This window comes from Solanum dulcamara, chromosome 7 (assembly GCF_947179165.1).
Source record: "Solanum dulcamara chromosome 7, daSolDulc1.2, whole genome shotgun sequence".
Lineage (NCBI taxonomy): Eukaryota > Viridiplantae > Streptophyta > Magnoliopsida > Solanales > Solanaceae > Solanum > Solanum dulcamara.
This window is the reverse complement of record NC_077243.1, coordinates 26,158,973-26,177,517: the sequence shown is the minus strand read 5'-3', so window position 1 is coordinate 26,177,517 and position 18,545 is coordinate 26,158,973.

Genomic DNA, 18,545 nt, shown 5'->3' with positions numbered 1-18,545 from the left:
CCTCAGAATTCCCCTTGCCCCTATCTTCCCTGGATTATCAATTGCACTACCATCTGTGTTAAGTTTGACCGAAGGTGGGGGAGGGGGATTAGCCCAGCATACTTTGATTACTCTCATCTCATGTCTGCTATTTTCAATCATGGTAACCAGTTCATTCCAATTACCAGGACAACTCACATAAGGGTACACAATGGAGATCAACATATATAAGTCTTTGATAGTGGACAAGATTACTCTGATAGTGCTCGACCTCTGATCCCCATATTTACTAGCACATCTGTTCTTCCACACATTCCAACATATGAAGATGGGAGTAGCTTGAAGGATAAGTTGATGAGCAAAGTTGTTAGGCTTAAAGGTCCACTATTTCATCAAAATGTTCCTTAGAGGACTGTCAAAATGCAGGATCCCAAACTAGCTGGAGAAGTGCCTCCAAATGTACTTAACAAATCTTCTTGTTGCAAAAATGTGGTCTACATTATCTAAGCCAGGTCTGAAACAACAAGAACAGGTTGCTGGTGGTACCCCAAAATTAGTAATTTTGTCATTGGTAAGAAGTTTATATCTCAGGGCCCTCCAAAGCAAGAATAAAGCCTTGAAAGGGATATTACTATGTCATGTCAAAGTATCAGTCAAATTCTTTCTCTTGTGCTTCCTCACACGTTCCTAGGCTGATTTGCAGGTGAAGTTTTCATGTGATTGCAACTTTCAGTGAGCCTGATCAAGAGTGCCTTGCTGGAACCTGATTTCAGTGTTGAGAATTATTTAGATCAAGTGTTGGGGAGCTTTTTTTCTGACTTTCTCTTCATTCTATTTTCCATTCCTCAGAAACATGGAGACGGTAGAGTTGTTGAGACTTGGAATATATTCATTACGATTGGCTAAAGGACCAACTTCCAACCAGTCATCCCACTAAAAACTGCAGCTCTCAGAGTACAAAGTCCACTGTATATGAGGCTCTATATCACCCTTATTCTTCATCATGTTCTTCCATATGAGAGATTGGCCTGTGTTTTACTTTTTTATGACAGGTTGGGCTCTTTGGCAATATTTTGCTTTAAGAAATCTCCCCATAAAGTTCTCTTAGATCTGAATATCCACCGGTACTTGTATTACAGGATTAAGCAAACATCTTCTAATTTTTTGACACCAATACCTCCTTCCTCGTATGGTAAGCTTAGAGTTTCCCATGAGACCCAGTAGTAATTTCTTTTCTCCTTATCCCAACCCTAGAAAAAATCAGCAATAAGACATTTGATCTGCTTCAAAGTAGTCCTGGTAGGGGCTATAGCAGACAATAAATGTATAGGGATTAATTGAAGCATTGATTTAACCAAAGTGGCTCTACCCCTATAATTCAGCATCCTTGTCTGCCACCCTTGGATTTTAGCAATCATATTTGCAACCATACTAGTAAAATAGATAATTCTTTGCCTTCCTATGTACAATGGACATCCCAAATAAGTGATAGGACCATGTGTACATTTGTAACCTGTGATGGAAACCACTTTGTCAATTATATCAGTAGGTATGTGAGAAGGGATCAAAAATTGCCTTTTTTCCTTATAAATAAGTTGCCCAAAAGTATCCTCATATACCTGCAATGTCTTCAAGATCAGTTTAAGGGAGAACTTGGAAGTTGAGGTGAAAATGATAATGTCATCTACAAAACTCAAGTGGTTAATTTGAGAGCCCCTTTTTTCCATTTAGAAACTAGTGTAAAGGTAGTGATGATGAAGGTTGTTTATCATTCTGGACAACACTTCAGCACCAAGAATAAAGAGAGCAGGGGAGAGGGGTTCTCCTTGTTTGAGGACTCTTATTGAATGGAAAATACCATGCCTACTACCATTGATGATGACTGAGAACCAATTGTTGGACATTGTTCTCCCTACCATGTCAATAAATATTTCTTCAAAATCCATCTTTCTCATGACAAGAAAAATAAAGGACCAAGAGACCCTATCATATGCCTTAGTCATGTAAAGCTTAATAACCACATGATCACCAATTTTGGGCTCCTTTATGTTATGGATGATTTCTTGAGCCAACATGATGTTCTCAGATATGCTCCTTCCCTGTACAAATCCATACTGATTATCTGAGATAAGGTAAGGGAGAATGAGTGCCAATCTGATGCTGAGGAATTTGGAGATTATTTTGCTGGTAAAGTTGCTGAGAGACATAGGTCTAAAGTCAGCTAGTTTGTTAGGATGGTCCACTTTTGGGAGTAGAACCACACATGCATGGGAGATGTATTTAGAAATTTCATGGCCATTAAAGAAGTATTGAATCAACTCCAACAAATCCTTACTACTAATGTCCTAGCAAGCCTGAAAGAACTTGCCACTCATCCCATCAAGACCTGCAGTTGAGGTAGCACTCATAGAGAAGATCACTCTTTTCAACTCCTCCTTTGTAGGTAGCTCTTGCAAAAACTGATTTTGTTGGTCATTGACCAATATAGGAATGTAGTTAACTACATCTTCATTGATCTTTTTACTATTCCCAGTAAATATCTTTTCAAAATGATCACAAGCAGCTTTAGCAATCTCTGCATCACCTTTCATAACATTACCCTGATCATCATCAATTTTGTGAATGTAAAACCTTTTTCTTCTCCCTCTGGTGATAGCATGGAAGTACTTTGAGTTATCATCCCCTTCCTTAAACCATTGAAGCTGTATTTGTTGTTTAAGGATAGAGTGCTCCAACTTCAAAAACCTGATATATTGAGTATTGATCTAGTTTAGCTTGGTTTTATTGTCTTCTGTGTTATCTCTGATAATTTCATTCTCAGCATCTCTGACTTTTGCCTCAAACTCATTGATGGAAGCAAAAATATCCCCATACTCTTGCCTTGACCAATTACTCAGAGTGTTGGACACTCTTTTCATTTTCTCCTAAAATCTTTTCATAGGATTTGCTGCAGCGGGTCTCCCCAACATGTTTTCACAGCATTAAGAAAGCTATCATTGTCATTCCAACAGTATAGGAACTTAAAATATTTGATGGCATTATTCTGTCTCTCTACACACTCCATGAGCAATAGGCAATGGTCTGATCCAGTAGAAGCTAGATGAGTTATAGTTGTCATAGGCATCATTTCTAACCACCTGTCATTGACCATAGCTCTATCAAGTATTTTCCAAATTCTGGCATCATTATCCCTATTGTTGCACCAAGTATACTTTGAATCATGAAAACCCAAGTCTATGAGTCCACAAACTTCAATAACACTTACGAATTCAAAACTTTTATTCATATTATAAGGTTGGCCTCCCATCTTTTCTTCAATGTCAGTGATCACATTAAAGTCCCCTATGGTACACCATGGTTTATCACAACTGGAGTACTGCAGAAGTTTCTCCCAAAGATCTATTCTCAGGTGATCCTTACATTTGGCATAAACACAGGTTATGAGGTAGGTGATGGGATATGCAACATGCTTGATCTCACAAGTAATTTGTTGTTCATCTTGTCTTATAATAGAGCAGTCCACATCTTGATTCCAAAAAAGTCAAATTTTATTATAGAGTTATGAATGGCACTGTCTATTCTAAGCTGAAGCCTGTAAAAGTTGAGATGAGATTGGTTTGAAAATGTTCAAAAATTGCCAACATGGAAATATTGTGATAATTCTTAAGTTTTTGAAGTCTGTCCAATGCACCTTGAGTATCAATACTCCTTGCATTCCAACAGATTGTACTAATCATCAAAACTTAAGGGATTTTGACCTTGTGTTGATGCTACTTTTGCAAATAGCATTGTCAGAGCTTGTGGTGGCATCCTGTTTCTTCTTCTTCTTTTGTTCCTGCTGACCCCTGAGTAATATGCCATTATTCTTAGAGACTTGTTGTACTTCCTCTTATATGGTTGTATCTATGGTGGAACCAAATGCTTTCAAGAGATGGGCACTGGTTTCTTCTTCCTCATCATAATTTTGTTCCCTCTGATCAGGATCCTCTTCATCTTCAGAATTAGCAACCCTGTATTCATCATCCAGATTACCTGATATAGCTCTCTTTTTAAGTAGGCACTCCTCAATAGGATTGGTTTGGATTTGTAGAGGAGGCACACAGATCCCTGCTTGTTCTTCAACCATAACATAGTTCCTTCTTTGTTGTGTGTTGTTAGACTATTTTTTGGCATCTATAGCTTGCCTTTTCTTCAATGCATCTCTCTTCTTCTTACTGAATGCAACAATATTTTTAATATTCAAAATCTGAGGACTTGCACCCTGAATTTGTTGAGTGATTATAGGAATTCTCATAGCAGTCTCATTATTTTGAAACTTGTCCTTAGAACCGTGGTAGTCAGATTGTTGCACTTATATATTAGAGTTGTTGGAATCATACATAGTGGTAGTAGGAGCTCTAGAGTCTTTCCTAAGGTCAGTCAAGAGAACTTCCCTCCCCCTGGTATCCCCTTTCTATAGGTTAGTGGGTGTCTCCTGTATTCCCCCATCCATACCTCCAACAACAACTTTTAACAAATTAAAGTTATTGGGGGAGCCATGGGGGTGTGGGAGCATTGAGTCAATACCTGAGCTTTTTCCTTTTGTATTATTGCAATGTATATTATCCAAAGGAGTATTTGGATCAGTTCTGACACCCTTATTATGACCTTGTTGCATGTATGCAGGTCTGCTAGTTTTATTCAGATGAACAACCTGCTGCAAAAGATTATGAGGAGTGGGGTCTGAATTTCTATGAGGAGGGGGTGGTTGACTCTGGACTCTAGAGTCAACATTCCATGTTTGGCCATTACAATCATTAGAGTTAGAGTTAGGATTCATACCTGTATGCTGCATATTTCTTTCTTGCTGGTTGTTTCTGGTATTGTGTTGGGAAAGTTCAGAGTTTTCCCCATGTGAAATCATGCCTTATGTTTTATGCTGCTGTATTTCCTGTTGATGGAGCTGTCCATCCTTCTTACCTTTCCTCTTTTGAGTTCGCCACCCCACTTGTTCCTCTTCTTCAGTCATGTTTTTGTCTTGTTGTTCCTTAGGCTGGTTGTTCTCTTGAGCCTGTTGATCTTTATTTTTACTTGTAACTGATTTTTTTTTGCTCTTTTCAGCTTCTTCTTGTGCTTTTCTTGTCACGCCCCGGGAGGGTACCCTAGGCATGACTGGTACTCAAAAGCCATTTCTGGCCTCTAAGTGAACCACCTGGTCCAGTCATGCATTCATTCAACCATATTCTCTCAGTGGAAGACTTAATCAATGAAATACTATTCATAAATTTAGGCCGAAGGCCAAACAACTATTGAAATCAACAATAGTTTTGGAAGAACTACTCAAAAGAACAACCCAACATTTCTACACTCCGATCTATGAAGACTCTATAAACAATCTAGGAGGTGCCAATGACAAGCCCATGGCTATCAATAATCAAAATAAAGCAAAACAACACAAAACTATATAAGAAGCTCAACATCCTCCAGAAACTAGGAGGACTCACCAACTAACTGGGAGTATGTGGATCTTCAAAGGTGCGTCAGTTGATGATCTCTAGTACCTGTCTCTGCATCATGAAACGATGCAGGCCAATTAGCGTCAGTACAGTACGAGTATGTAAAATGGCTGAAAGAAATAACATTAGAAAGAACCAAATCAACTCAGGAATCTCAACTTAGAAAGAAATACAACTCAACAAGCGTCCTAAGTCTAAGCAAGAATATAGTTTAGATGGGACCAAATCATATACAAATCAACTCAATCCGACTCAGAGTACTACCAGGACCTATGTGGGAGTTTCTCTTATCCGACAATAATCACTTATGAGACAGTGAAAGTACAACAAACCGACGTTGTTGTCGCGTCCATTCATACTTTGCCAGGGTATGAATGAATCAACCAATCATGGATCCAATCCAACTAAGTCCTATAATGTCAGGACAATAATTTTGGGGAAACATCCGACTTTAATGGTTCAATCCCATCCTACGTTTGGCGATGTAGTTATTATGTTCGAGTATAGACTGTACTCTTGCCCAATTTGGTGCTCGATACTCTTTCCAAGACTCAATGCTCATAAAACTCTATCCAATCAACTCAATCAAATCATATCGACAAGTCTCATTACAACCTTGTCAACTCGTCAACTCTATCACAATCAAACCTCTCCCAATCATACAATCCGATCAATCTCAATCATATTTTTTCAGAGTAAATTCAAATGCACCTTTATAGAAACATGCAAACATAACTAAACATTTCCTCTATCCATTTAATCAATCTTTGATGCTCAACACAACTTCAAGGCTTTAAATCGACACTTCAAAATAAGCAACATTTTAACGAAAAATAACATCCTTTATCATAATCTACATAGTTAAGAAGATCAATAAAGCATATTTAACAACTCATCTTCATCAACTCATACTCACATAAAGGCTCTTTCTAGAAATTTCTTGACTCAACCTCATCAACATAGCAAGAATTAATTTAATAGATGACAATGACTCATTTGAACATAACCCTAGCAAGAAACTCCATTCCTATGGACATTTATTCTTGAAGAAGGTATAGGGAACATGGGTGGACTCAGCCCATGTTTTAGATAGACTTACATACCTTAGTGAAGACTTGAAAAAAACCTTATTGTTGGGTCTTCAATAGGAAGCTCGAAGTTTTGAAGCTCTTGGAACAAATCCTTGTTGGAAATGGAGAAGAAGAAGAAGAAGAAGAAGAAAAAGAAGAAGAGAGGATATTCTAGGGCTTTTATAGAGAGAGAGAGGCTGAAAATTATGTTCCCAAATGCTCAAGGATGATACATATATAATTTGGGACAAATTCCCAAATTGCCCCTTCTCAAAAGTTCTGAAAAATAGGCTAAAACGCTCCTGGCGAGATAGTGGCGCGTCGCGCCATTGCAGTTCCAGGTCGATTAGGCCTAAAACCTGCACAACTTTTAGTGGCGCACCTTACCAAGGACCAAACTACTGAGGCATGTTCTTGGCGCGATAGTGGCATATCGCGCCTTTACGACGCCAAGGCCATATTTTCTGGGTTCTGGAAAATAGGCTTGAAAACCCTGCACACCTCATAGTGGCGCACTGCGCCAGGGACCAAACTACTGAGGCGTGTTCCTGGCGCAATAGTGGCGCATCGCGCCACTGCGGTGCCAAGCCCAGATTCCTAGCAGTTGCTGCCCAGGCCTAAAATTTCTGTCGTGCTAGTTCGTCTTAGGATCGTCATATCTTTTGACTCTGAACTCCAATAATTACATTCTTGATGGTGTTGGAAAGAAGACTCGATGAACTTTAATTTAATAGGCCGTGGGTCACCAAATTGTCGTCTTTCAAAATATAGTGTCGCTAGAAGTTGACCCCTTAAACGAAGTCATCCAAAAACTTAGCCACGACGAACCTTTTGGACTTAGCTTGGTCCTAGGGGTCCTTTATGACCCCACATCACCTCTAACACTCTTCAGTTACTCAGGGACTCATCTCAACTCAAGAATATACTTCATAATAAATGGGTTCGATCCTACACGTATACAAGAAAGGTCTGAATTTTAAGAAAATTTTTTGGGAGGTGTTACAATATCTCCCCCTTGGGATTATTCGTCCTCGAATGACGAGTAAACCAAGAATAGAAATTGAGGTACAAATCACAATCAGAATTCAGTCATTCGACCAATCAAATTCTCAAACAATTTACCAATCAAGCTTAAAATGCACAAACGAATTCAAGTCAAGGAAATGGGCATTACCTTCAACATTCTCATCGGTAGGCACGAATAGATGTGGATATTTAGATTTTATATCTTTCTCTGCTTCCCACGTGGCTTCCTCAACAAACTGATTTCTCTATAGGACTTTAACTGAGGCGATCTCTTTTTCCTTAATTTGCGGATTTGGCGATCAAGAATTTTGACCGGAACCTTTTCATAGGATAAGCTATCCTTAACTCCAATACTATCAATGGGGACTACCAACGAGGGATTGCCTAAGCACTTCTTCAACATCGAAATGTGGAATACTGGATGAATAGAGGCCAGCTCTGAGGGTAACTCTAACTCATAGGCAACATTCCCAATCCGCCTCGAAATCTGGTAAGGACCAATATATCGAGGACTGAGCTTCCCCTTCCTTCCAAACCTTATGACACCCTTCATGGGTGACACTTTCAAATACACCCAATCATCCACCTCAAACTCGAAGTCTCTCCTCCTCACATCGGTGTAAGATTTTTTGCGGCTTTGGGCTATCTTCAGCCTATCTTGAATGACTCTCACCTTCTCCATGGCTTGGTAAATAAGATCGAGCCCAAATAACTCAACTTCACCAACTTCAAATCATCCAATTAGCGATCTACACCTCCTCTCATACAAAGCTTCATAAGGATCCATTTGAATGCCTGCATGATAGCTATTATTATATGCAAACTCTATGAGAGCTAAGTGATCGCCCTAATTTCCTTTGAAGTCAAGCACACATTCCCTCAACATATCTTCCAATGTCTGAATGGTGCACTCTGCTTGGCCATCTGTCTGGGGTTGAAAGGCCGTACTCAAGTTCACCTTCGACCCTAATCCCTTATGAAAGGATTTCCAAAATTGGGAAGTAGATTGAGCTCCTCTGTCTGAGATGATAAATAAGGGGACTCCATGCAATCTGACTATCTCCTGAATGTATAATTTTGCATAAACTTCTGCAGTGTCAGTAGTCCTAACTGCCAAGAAATAAGCTGATTTCGTCATTCTATCCACAATTATCCAAATGGAATCATATTGCTTTCGGGACCTCGGTAGACCTGTAATAAAGTCCATATTGATCATCTCCCACTTCTATTCCGGAATTTCTATATTTTGAGCTAAACCACATGGCCTTTGATGCTCAACCTTCACCTATTGGCAATTTAGGCACTTGGAAACAAATTCCGCAATCTCTCTCTTTATCCCACTCCACCAATAGATTTCCCTTAAGTCATGGTACATTTTTGTAGAGCCCGGATGAATAGAGTATTTAGAACTATGCACTTCGGCCATAATTCTCTCTCGAACATCATCGATATCAGGCACACAAAATCTATTTTGGTACCTCAACACACCATCTCCCCCTTTGGTAAAAACCATTACCTCTTATTTGTGAACAACTCCCTTTAATTGGAGAAGGACGGGATCTTGGTCTTGTTTCTCCTTTACCTCTGCCACAAGTGAGGATGTAGACCCATCTTGAACAGTAACTCCACCTTCATTGTTCTCTTCCAGATGAACTCCCAATCGAGCTAATCTATGTACCTCCTTTGCCAATTCCCTCTTTCCCTCCTCTATATGGGTAGTGTTACCCATAGACAACCTGCTAAGAGCATCAACAACAACATTAGCTCTACCTGGGTGGTAGAGGATGCTCATATCATAGTCTTTGAGTAGTTCGAGCCACCTTCTTTGCCTCAGGTTGAGCTCCTTCTGGCTGAAAATGTATTGTAAGCTCTTGTGATCGGTGAATACATCAACATACACTCCATACAAGTAGTGGTGCCAAATTTTAAGAGTAAATACCACCGCATCCAGCTCAAGGTCATGAGTTGGGTAATTTCTCTCATGAACCTTAAGTTGTCTTGAAGCATAAGCTATCACCTTCCCCTTCTACATCAGCACACAGCCCAACCCAACTCTAGATGCATCACAATAGATCACAAAACCTTCTATTCCATCGGGCAAGGTTAGAATAGGAGCAGTGGTTAGCTTGGTCTTCAATTTCTGGAAACTCTTCTCACAAGCATCAGACCATTGGAACTTAGCCTTTTTTTGGGTCAGCTTGGTCAATAGTGATGATATGGATGAGAATCCCTCTACAAACCTTCGATAATAGCCGGCCAAACCCAACCTAAGAAGCTTTTTATTTCTATTGTGGATATGGGTCTGGGCCAATTCTTCACTGCCTCAATCTTTTGAGCATCAACCTGAATACCATCTCCAGATACAATGTGAGCTAGAAAAGCCACTAACGCAAGCCAAAATTCACATTTGGAGAACTTTGCATACAATACCTAGTCCTTCAGAGTTTGCAAGACAACTCTAAGATAATGGGCATGATCCTTCTCATTCTTGGAGTAAACCAAGATATCATCTATGAATACAATCACAAACATATCAAGGTATGGTTTAAATACTCGGTTCATGAGATCTATAAAAGCTGTGAGGGCATTAGTCAACCCGAAGGACATCACCAAGAACTCAAAGTGGCCATAGCAGGTCCGAAAAGCTGTCTTTGGGACATCACACTTTCTTACCTTTAACTGATAGTAGCCCGATCTTAGGTCTATCTTTGAGAAACAACTGGCACCCTGAAGTTGATCAAATAAGTCGCCTATTCTGGAGAGAGGGTATTTTTTCTTTATGGTCACCTTGTTCAGCTGCCTATAGTCAATACACATTCTAAGGGACCCATCTTTCTTCACGAATAGGATCGGAGCACCCCATGGTGAGACACTCGGCCTAATGAATCCCTTATTTAACAAGTCCTTCAACTGCTCCTTCAACTCGGCCAGAGCCATTCTATAGGGAGGGATTGAGATAGGCTGGGTATCAGGAAGAACATCAATCCAAAAGTCGATCTCCCTATCAGAAGGGACTCCAGGCAGATCTTCAGGAAAGACATCCGGAAACTCATTGACAATCGGAACTGACTTAAGGGATGGAGACTCAATATTGTCATCTTTCATGCGGACAAGGTGATAAATGCACCCTTTTGAGATTAGATTCTTGGCCCCAAGGTAGGAAATAAACTTACCCTTAGGCATAACAGGACTACCCTTCCACTCTATGACAGCCTCATTTGGGAATTTCAACATGACATTCTGAGTCCTACAATCAATAGAGGCATAACAGACATAAAGCCAGTCCATGCCAAAGATCATATCGAAATCGACCATGTCTAACTCAACCAAATCAGCCAAGGTATCCCTGTTATAAATTGACATAGTGCAATCTCTATAGACTCTCTCAGCTTAGGCAGAATCACCGACAGGAGTAGCTACACTAAATGGCTCAAAAAGATATTCAGGAATTTTATTGAATTTACTAGCCACGTAAGGGGTCACAAAAGATAGTGTGGTACCCAGATCCATCAAACTATAGCAGTCAAGAGAAAGGACTCGAATCATACCCGTCACAACATTTGGAGAGTTCTTTTGATGTTGACGACTACTCATGGCATATAGTCGGTTTGTACCTTTGCTCGTACTTGAAGCAGCGCTCCTCTGATTACCTCTAGCTGGTGGTGCGGTGGTAGAATAGTGGGATCTGTTCCCCCATGCTGGACACTCCTTCTGAAAGTGGTCTATCTGGCCGCATTTATAACAACCAACCCTTCTTGCTCTGCACTTTCCCAAGTGGAGCTTACCACACTTGACGCTTGGTGGCTTCCCTTGCGAACCTTGACCCACACTAGCTTGGGATTGAGAACCCTGGGGTCTGAAATTCTAGCGACTCTTCCCCTGCCGATCATACCTATTTTATGGCATAGGTGAACTGGCGGTAGATGAGGCATAGTTGAAAGGCCTCTTCTGGAAGAAGGACCTGTTGCCCTTGATTTGCTTCTGTTCATTCTCCTGCCTAACTGATCTTGCCTTCTTGCTTAGATGCTCCTCTCTGTATTTTCTCTTCTCATCCTCCACCTATTGAGCGTACACCATTAATCTAGAAATATCCATGTCAGAGATCAACAATGCTGCTTTGCACTCCTTCTTCACATGCCTCCTTAATCTGGAGACGAACTTTCTCATTTTCGACCTTATATCTAGGATTATCTCTGGACCATACTTGGATAGTTGGATGAACATTAGTCCGTACTCCTTAACAGTCATGCCTTCTTGTTTCAGATTCACAAACTCCTCCACTTTCGCTTCCCTCAATTCTCGGGGAAAGAAGTGGTCAAGAAAGGCTCCCTCGAATTCATCCCACATAGCAGGTTCAGCGTCCTCACCTCTACCTTGTTCTTATTGGTTATACCAAATGTTTGCCACATTCTTGAGTTGATAAGACACTAACTCAACTCCCTCAATTTCTGTAGCATGCATAGCTTTCAGAATTTTCCACATCTCATTAATAAAATTTTGGGGATCTTCATCAACCTTAGAACCCGTGAATGCTGGCGGATTCATTCTGAGAAAGTCTCTAATTCTAGTGGAAGCAGACGACTCTTGAGAACTAGAACTAAGAGTCGGCGAACTCTGGTTACCATTCCGGGTAGCCACTAATTGAGTGAGCATAGCAATCGCCCCTCAAAATTCTGCCTCTGAAGTGGGTGCAGGTGGAGTAGCAGACACTTGGGGTGCCTCTACATATCTTGTGGGTTGGCCTCTAGCCCTCGATGGGCGTACCTCTGACTAGGGCATCTCTGGGTTATCAACATTCCTCTAGCTAGCTGTACGTTTAAGAGGCATTATCTGTAACGTATAAATGCACGAATTAGAAAGGCGTTTTATAGAGTTTAACTCTATCGCACGAATTCAGAGTATGAAAGAAGTGAAAAAATTCCTAATTTCTTATAGCCTCCTGATTATAAGTGTGGTGCACAACACACCCATAAGCAAGACTCTAATAGACACGACTTCATAGACTCCCTAGGACTCTTGAACTTTGGGCTCTGATACCATGTTTGTCATGCCCCGGGAGGGTACCCTAGGCGTGGCCGGCACTCGAAAGCCATTTATAGCCTCCAAGCGAACCACCTGGTCCAGTCACACATTCATTCAACCACATTCTCTCAGCGGAAGACTCAATCAATGAAATACTATTCATAAATTTGGGCCGAAGGCCAAACAACTATCGAATCAACAACAGTTATGAAAGAACTACTCAAAAGAACAACCCAACATTTCTACACTTAGGTCTATGAAGCCTTTATCAACAATCTAGGAGGTGCCAATGATAAGCCCATGGCTACCAACAATCAAAATAAAGGAAACAACACAAAACTATACAAGAAGCTCAACATCCTCCGGAAACTAGGAGGACTCACCAACTAACTAGGAGTGTGTGGATCTTCGACGGTGCGCCGGTTGATGATCTCTAGTACCTTCTCTATATCATGAAATGATGTAGGCCAATTGGCGTCAGGACATGGAATGTACGAGTATGTAAAATGACTGAAAGAAACAACATCAGAAGGAACCAAATCAACTCGGGAATCTCAACTTAGAAAGAAATACAACTCAACAAGCATCCTAAGTCTAAGCAAGAATATAGTTTAGACGGGACCAAGTCATATACAAATCAACTCAATCTGACTTGGAGTAATACCAAGACCTATGTGGGAGTTTCTCTTATCCGACAACCATCACTTATGAGCCAGTGAAAGTACAACAAACTAACATTATTGCCGCATCCATTCATACTTTGCCAGGGTATGAACGAATCAACCAATCATGGATCCAATCCAACCAAGTCCTATAATGTCAGGACAATAATTTTAGGGAAACATCCAACTTTAATGGTTTAATCTCCTCCTACGTTTGGCGATATAGTTATTGGGTTCGAGTATAGACTGTACTCTTGCCCAATTCGGTTCTCGATACTCCTTCCAAGACTCAATGCTCATAAAACTCCATCCAATCAACTCAATTAAATCATATCGACAAGTCTCATTACAACCTTGTCAACTCGTCAACTCTATCATAATTAAATCTCTCCCAATCATACAATCCGATCAATCTCAATCTTATTTTTCAGAGTAAATTTAAATGCACCTTTATAGCAACATGCAAACATAACTAGAAATTTCCTCTATCTATTTAATCAATCTTTTATGCTCAACACAACTTCAAGGCTTTAAATCGACACTTCAAAATAAGCAACATTTTAAAGAAAAATAACATCCTTTATCATAATCTACATAGTTAAGAAGATTAATAAAGCATATTTAACAACTCATCTTCATCAACTCATACTCACATAAAGGATCTTTCTAGAAATTCCTTGACTCAACATCATCAACATAGCAAAAATCAATTTAATAGATGATAATGACTCATTTGAACATAACCCTAGCAAGAAACTCCATTCCTATGGACATTTATTCTCAAAGAAGGTATAGGGCACATGGGTGGACTCAACCCATGTTTTAGATAGTCTTACATACCTTAGTAAAGAATTGAATAAAACCTTGTTGTTGGGTCTTCAATGGAAAGCTCGAAGTCTTGAAGCTCTTGGAACAAATCCTTGTTGAAAATTGAGAAGAAGAAGAAGAAGAAGAAAAAAAAAGAAGAGAGGATATTCTAGGGCTTTTCTAGAGAGAGAGAGGCTGAAAATTATGTTCCCAAATGCTCAAGGATGATACATATATAATTTGGGACAAATTCCCAAATTGCCCCTTCTCAAAAGTTCTGAAAAATAGGCTAAAACGCTCCTGGCACGATAGTGGCGCGTCACGCCATTGCAGTGCCAGGTCGATTAGGCCTAAAACTTGCACATCTTTTAGTGGCGCACTACACCTAGGACCAAACTACTGAGGCATGTTCTTGGCGCGATAGTGGCGCTTCGCTCCCTTACGGTGCCAAGGCCATATTTTTTGGGTTCTGGAAAAAGGCTTGAAAACCCTGCACACCTCATAGTGGCATGCCACGCCAGGGACCAAATTACTGAGGCGTGTTCCTGGCGTAATAGTGGCGCATTGCGCCACTGCGGCGCCAAGCCCAGATTCCCAGCAATTGCATCCCAGGCCTAAAATTTCTGTCGTGCTAGTTTGTCTTAGGATTGTCATATCTTTTGACTTTAAACTCCAAAAATTACATTCTTGGTGGCATTGGAAAGAAGACTCAATGACCTTTAATTTAATAGGCCGCGGGTCACCCAGATTATCATCTTTCAAAAGATTGGGTCGCTAGAAGTCAACCCCTTAAACAATCTCATCCAAAAACTTAGCCACGACGAACCTTTTAGACTTAGCTTGGTCCTAGGGGTCCTTTGTGACCCCACATAACCTTCAACACTCTTCAATTACTTAAGGACTCATCTTAAATCAAGCATATACTTCACAATAAATGAGTTCAACCTACACGTATATAAGAAAGGTCCGAATCTTAGGGAAAATTTTTAGGGGGTGTTACATTTCTCCTCTTGTTCTCTTCATACCTTTTTCTCACATTACAAGTATTAGTGATGTGCCCCTGATGTTTGCAGTATTGACAGAACTCAGGTACTTTTTCATATTGCACTGGATGTCACCTGACCTCACCGTTCTCATCTTCATAAAACCCCATCTATACATGTTAGGGTCTTTGCTTGGTAAGATCAATTTGAACCTTCACTTTGGTTATGCTACCCCTAGTTTTCTTGTAAGTGGCCAAATCCAAAAACAAAACCTTACCAATAGGAGATAGTAATGAAGTTAACACTTCAAGACAATAACAATACCAAGGTAATTCAGGCAAGATAGTCCATATAGGAACCAAATGAATCTCCACTTCTGGTTTAAAGGTGTGGGTCCAGATTTGAAGCCTCATTAGTTGACCTTGTATATACATCTTCCCTTTTGACCACACTGTTGAATGGTCATATTCATTATCAAGATCAATATATAGGTGTCTAGAGTTGAAATGAGTGATTTTAACTCCTCCTCTGAGTTCAGTTTAGAAGATGAACTCCTTCTTAATAACCTCTACTTTTGGCATAGTATTGGTAAACTTTCCAATAAAAGTATATTTGCATCTAGCACCCAGTTTAATCATGAAGTCCTCTCTATTTAATACCACAACAGGTAGACCTTGTTTAGTAGTGATCTTGGGGGGGACTTATATGAATGGGGGTATTTTCTTTAACCTCCTGAGCTCTTAATCTAGTCACCAAAGCATGAGGCACCAAAGGATTTGGAGGATTGAGAATAGTTGGATTTGGAGCTCTAGTTTGGTTTGGATTTTTAGGGCCTGAGTTGTTTCTATTGTCCTCAGAGGTAATTGGGATTATTGAGATTGAAAACCTCAAAATTACTAGACACTCTCATAGGATTGTTATTAGAAATATAAGTCTTTTGGGCTGGTTGTTGGTTCACATTAGGACCTTTATACAAATATGCAAGTTGTTGGTTTAATTTGTTTTTTTTCTACACATTTGCATAAGATTGATTGTTCCGTTGCTCATTTTGATTAACAACTAATACAAAATGATCACTAGTAGAATGCAATTCCTTATTATTGTTGATCACATCTAACTGTATATCATTGGTTCTAGCAGAAGATGAATTAAGAGCATTTTCATTTTCCAGCACTTTAGTAGATAAATTCACAGTATTTTGTTCGACTGTCTTAGCATGCATTTGTATATCATTGTTATCATAATTAACATAGTCTACTAGAAATTGCTTGGTTAAGTTAGAATACATACCTTGGGGTTCCTTTGATATTGCTGCTTAGTGCTATGCCTATTTGTAGTTCCTTTTGGTCCATGATCATACTCTTCACTACAATCAAATATTTTTATTCCATCCCTTTACTGGTGTAATTGATCTTGGGAATTCAAAGCATCCAAAAATTGGTTCTTCAGTATAGTGTTCTCTATAGCTGTGCAACCTGCAGAGTTCAAATTGATATTCGAATAATATGGAGCTGATTCGAGGTAGCGCTTTGTGCCTAGGGGATGCGTAACATCTTGAGGAATAATTTGGAATTAGTTTTTGTCAGTTTGTGTCGCCAGTTCTCTGACGTCGCCATTGATTTCTTTGCCAGCAATAGTTTCTCCGGTTGAAATTATTCTCATAGGTGCGCCTTGACATAGTGAACAAACCCCAGTAGTTGTATTGGTTTGAATCTGCCTAAAACCCCATCAAATTTGATAGTGCGACTCTGAGTCGATTCTCTCAGGGGTCGCCTGGTACTTGCTCTCAATCGGTGCAGTGGATTCCTGTGATTTTTGGGCTATATGTAATCCATGTGATGAGGATTCATCTCCTCCACTTTTTTTTTACTCGAATCAATCCATAATTTTGTAGAGAAATAATTCTTTGTGCGTGTCTCAGTCCTCGATGGTAACCTAAATAGTGCTTGCTTCAGTTTTTTGAAGATCAAGGAATTTTGGAGGCGTAGTTCCTCTTGCCTGGTCGATTGTACTTGATTCACTCCAGCTTTACTTGAAATTGCTACTACGTTATCAGTAATATTTTGCAGATTCAAATTATTATTAGCTGGATTAGAGGATGATGTTTCTTGAGTTATGTTCCTATTGCGGTCTGATGGTATGGGGAACTCTACCAGCGGCGGTGAAGCTATTCTAGCAGATTTCAGAGAGAGTTACCATTGGAAAAGATGATGAACAGTACTTGTTTGTTACTATTGGGAAAGAGAGCATTTTAGCTTAGTAGTTGCATGTTGATATCACTTATTCTATTGTCTAAATGCGGATGGGTGTTTTGACTTTCACATCTAATCTTCAGGAATCTATGCAGCATTTTAGGAAATAGTTCCATTCCTTCTCTCTTATTCGTGCGGTTTATCAATTGTAGTATAGGTTGAGTCAAATTGGTATCTTTGGATTCCAATCGGTATCTCAATGAGGTAAACAGGATGTCGTAGTCATGGCTGAAGGAACACAAGTAATGAAATTAGAACCAAGAATGTTTCAATTGGTATCTTGCCTTAGAGGCGGTGTGAATGCATAGATGATCAACTAGTGGTCATCCATAAAATTGACTTAGTTGATAGATGTTAAACTTGCTTGAGTTATGTAACTGAATATTTGATTACGTGCATAGTGACTCCTGATTTAAAGTGTGAAACACCTTTGCTTGCATACTGAAATTATGTGGTGTATGTTTGATAGTAATTTTTTGAATGTGATGTCAGAAAAGAGTCATAATTGAATTATGTGCATTGAACTTGTGTAAGACCCAAGACTATTAAGGAATGAGTTCTGAGGTGTTAAATGATATACTCATGTGAGGGAATACAGCTTGTAAATGGTGCATGAACTTACCATTTGTGTTACTTGGTAAGGAAAGTTAACAAATGGGGACTGTGGAGAAACTCTGATTTTGGGGCAGTCGAAATTTGGTTGGATATCATGTGAGATAAAGATCTAGTGTTGTGCATTAGCCTAAAGATGATTATGAAATATCCTTAACATATTTTATAACTAATCTAAAATAAGGTGTTACTGAATTGTGTCTATCTAATATAATGGGTTGAGCCATTAGTTTAAGTTAATAAGAACTTGATGATACAAGTTATTTTAAATGATGCCTTGTTTATCTTGTTGTCGTTGGTCTAATGGGAAGCAAAAATCTCCTATGTGTGGTGCTGGGTTCGACTCTGGGATAATCCATGTCAAAATTCTCTTTCTTCATTTCTACAGAATAGCCAATTATAAAATTCTATAGGTATAGATTTTATGAATAAAAAAAGAATGTGAAATTCTGAAATAAAAATTGGAAAAGGAGTTGAATAGGTTAAGTTTAGCTTTGGGAGTCTAAGGGGTAATATGGGGAAGGAAAAATGCCCAAGGGAAATTTCTGAGGCTACTGTCTCGATGAATCCCACACCAGCAGGAATTTCCCAATAGAGCATTAATTATTCCGCCGGAGCAGGATCTCGCGAGATAGAA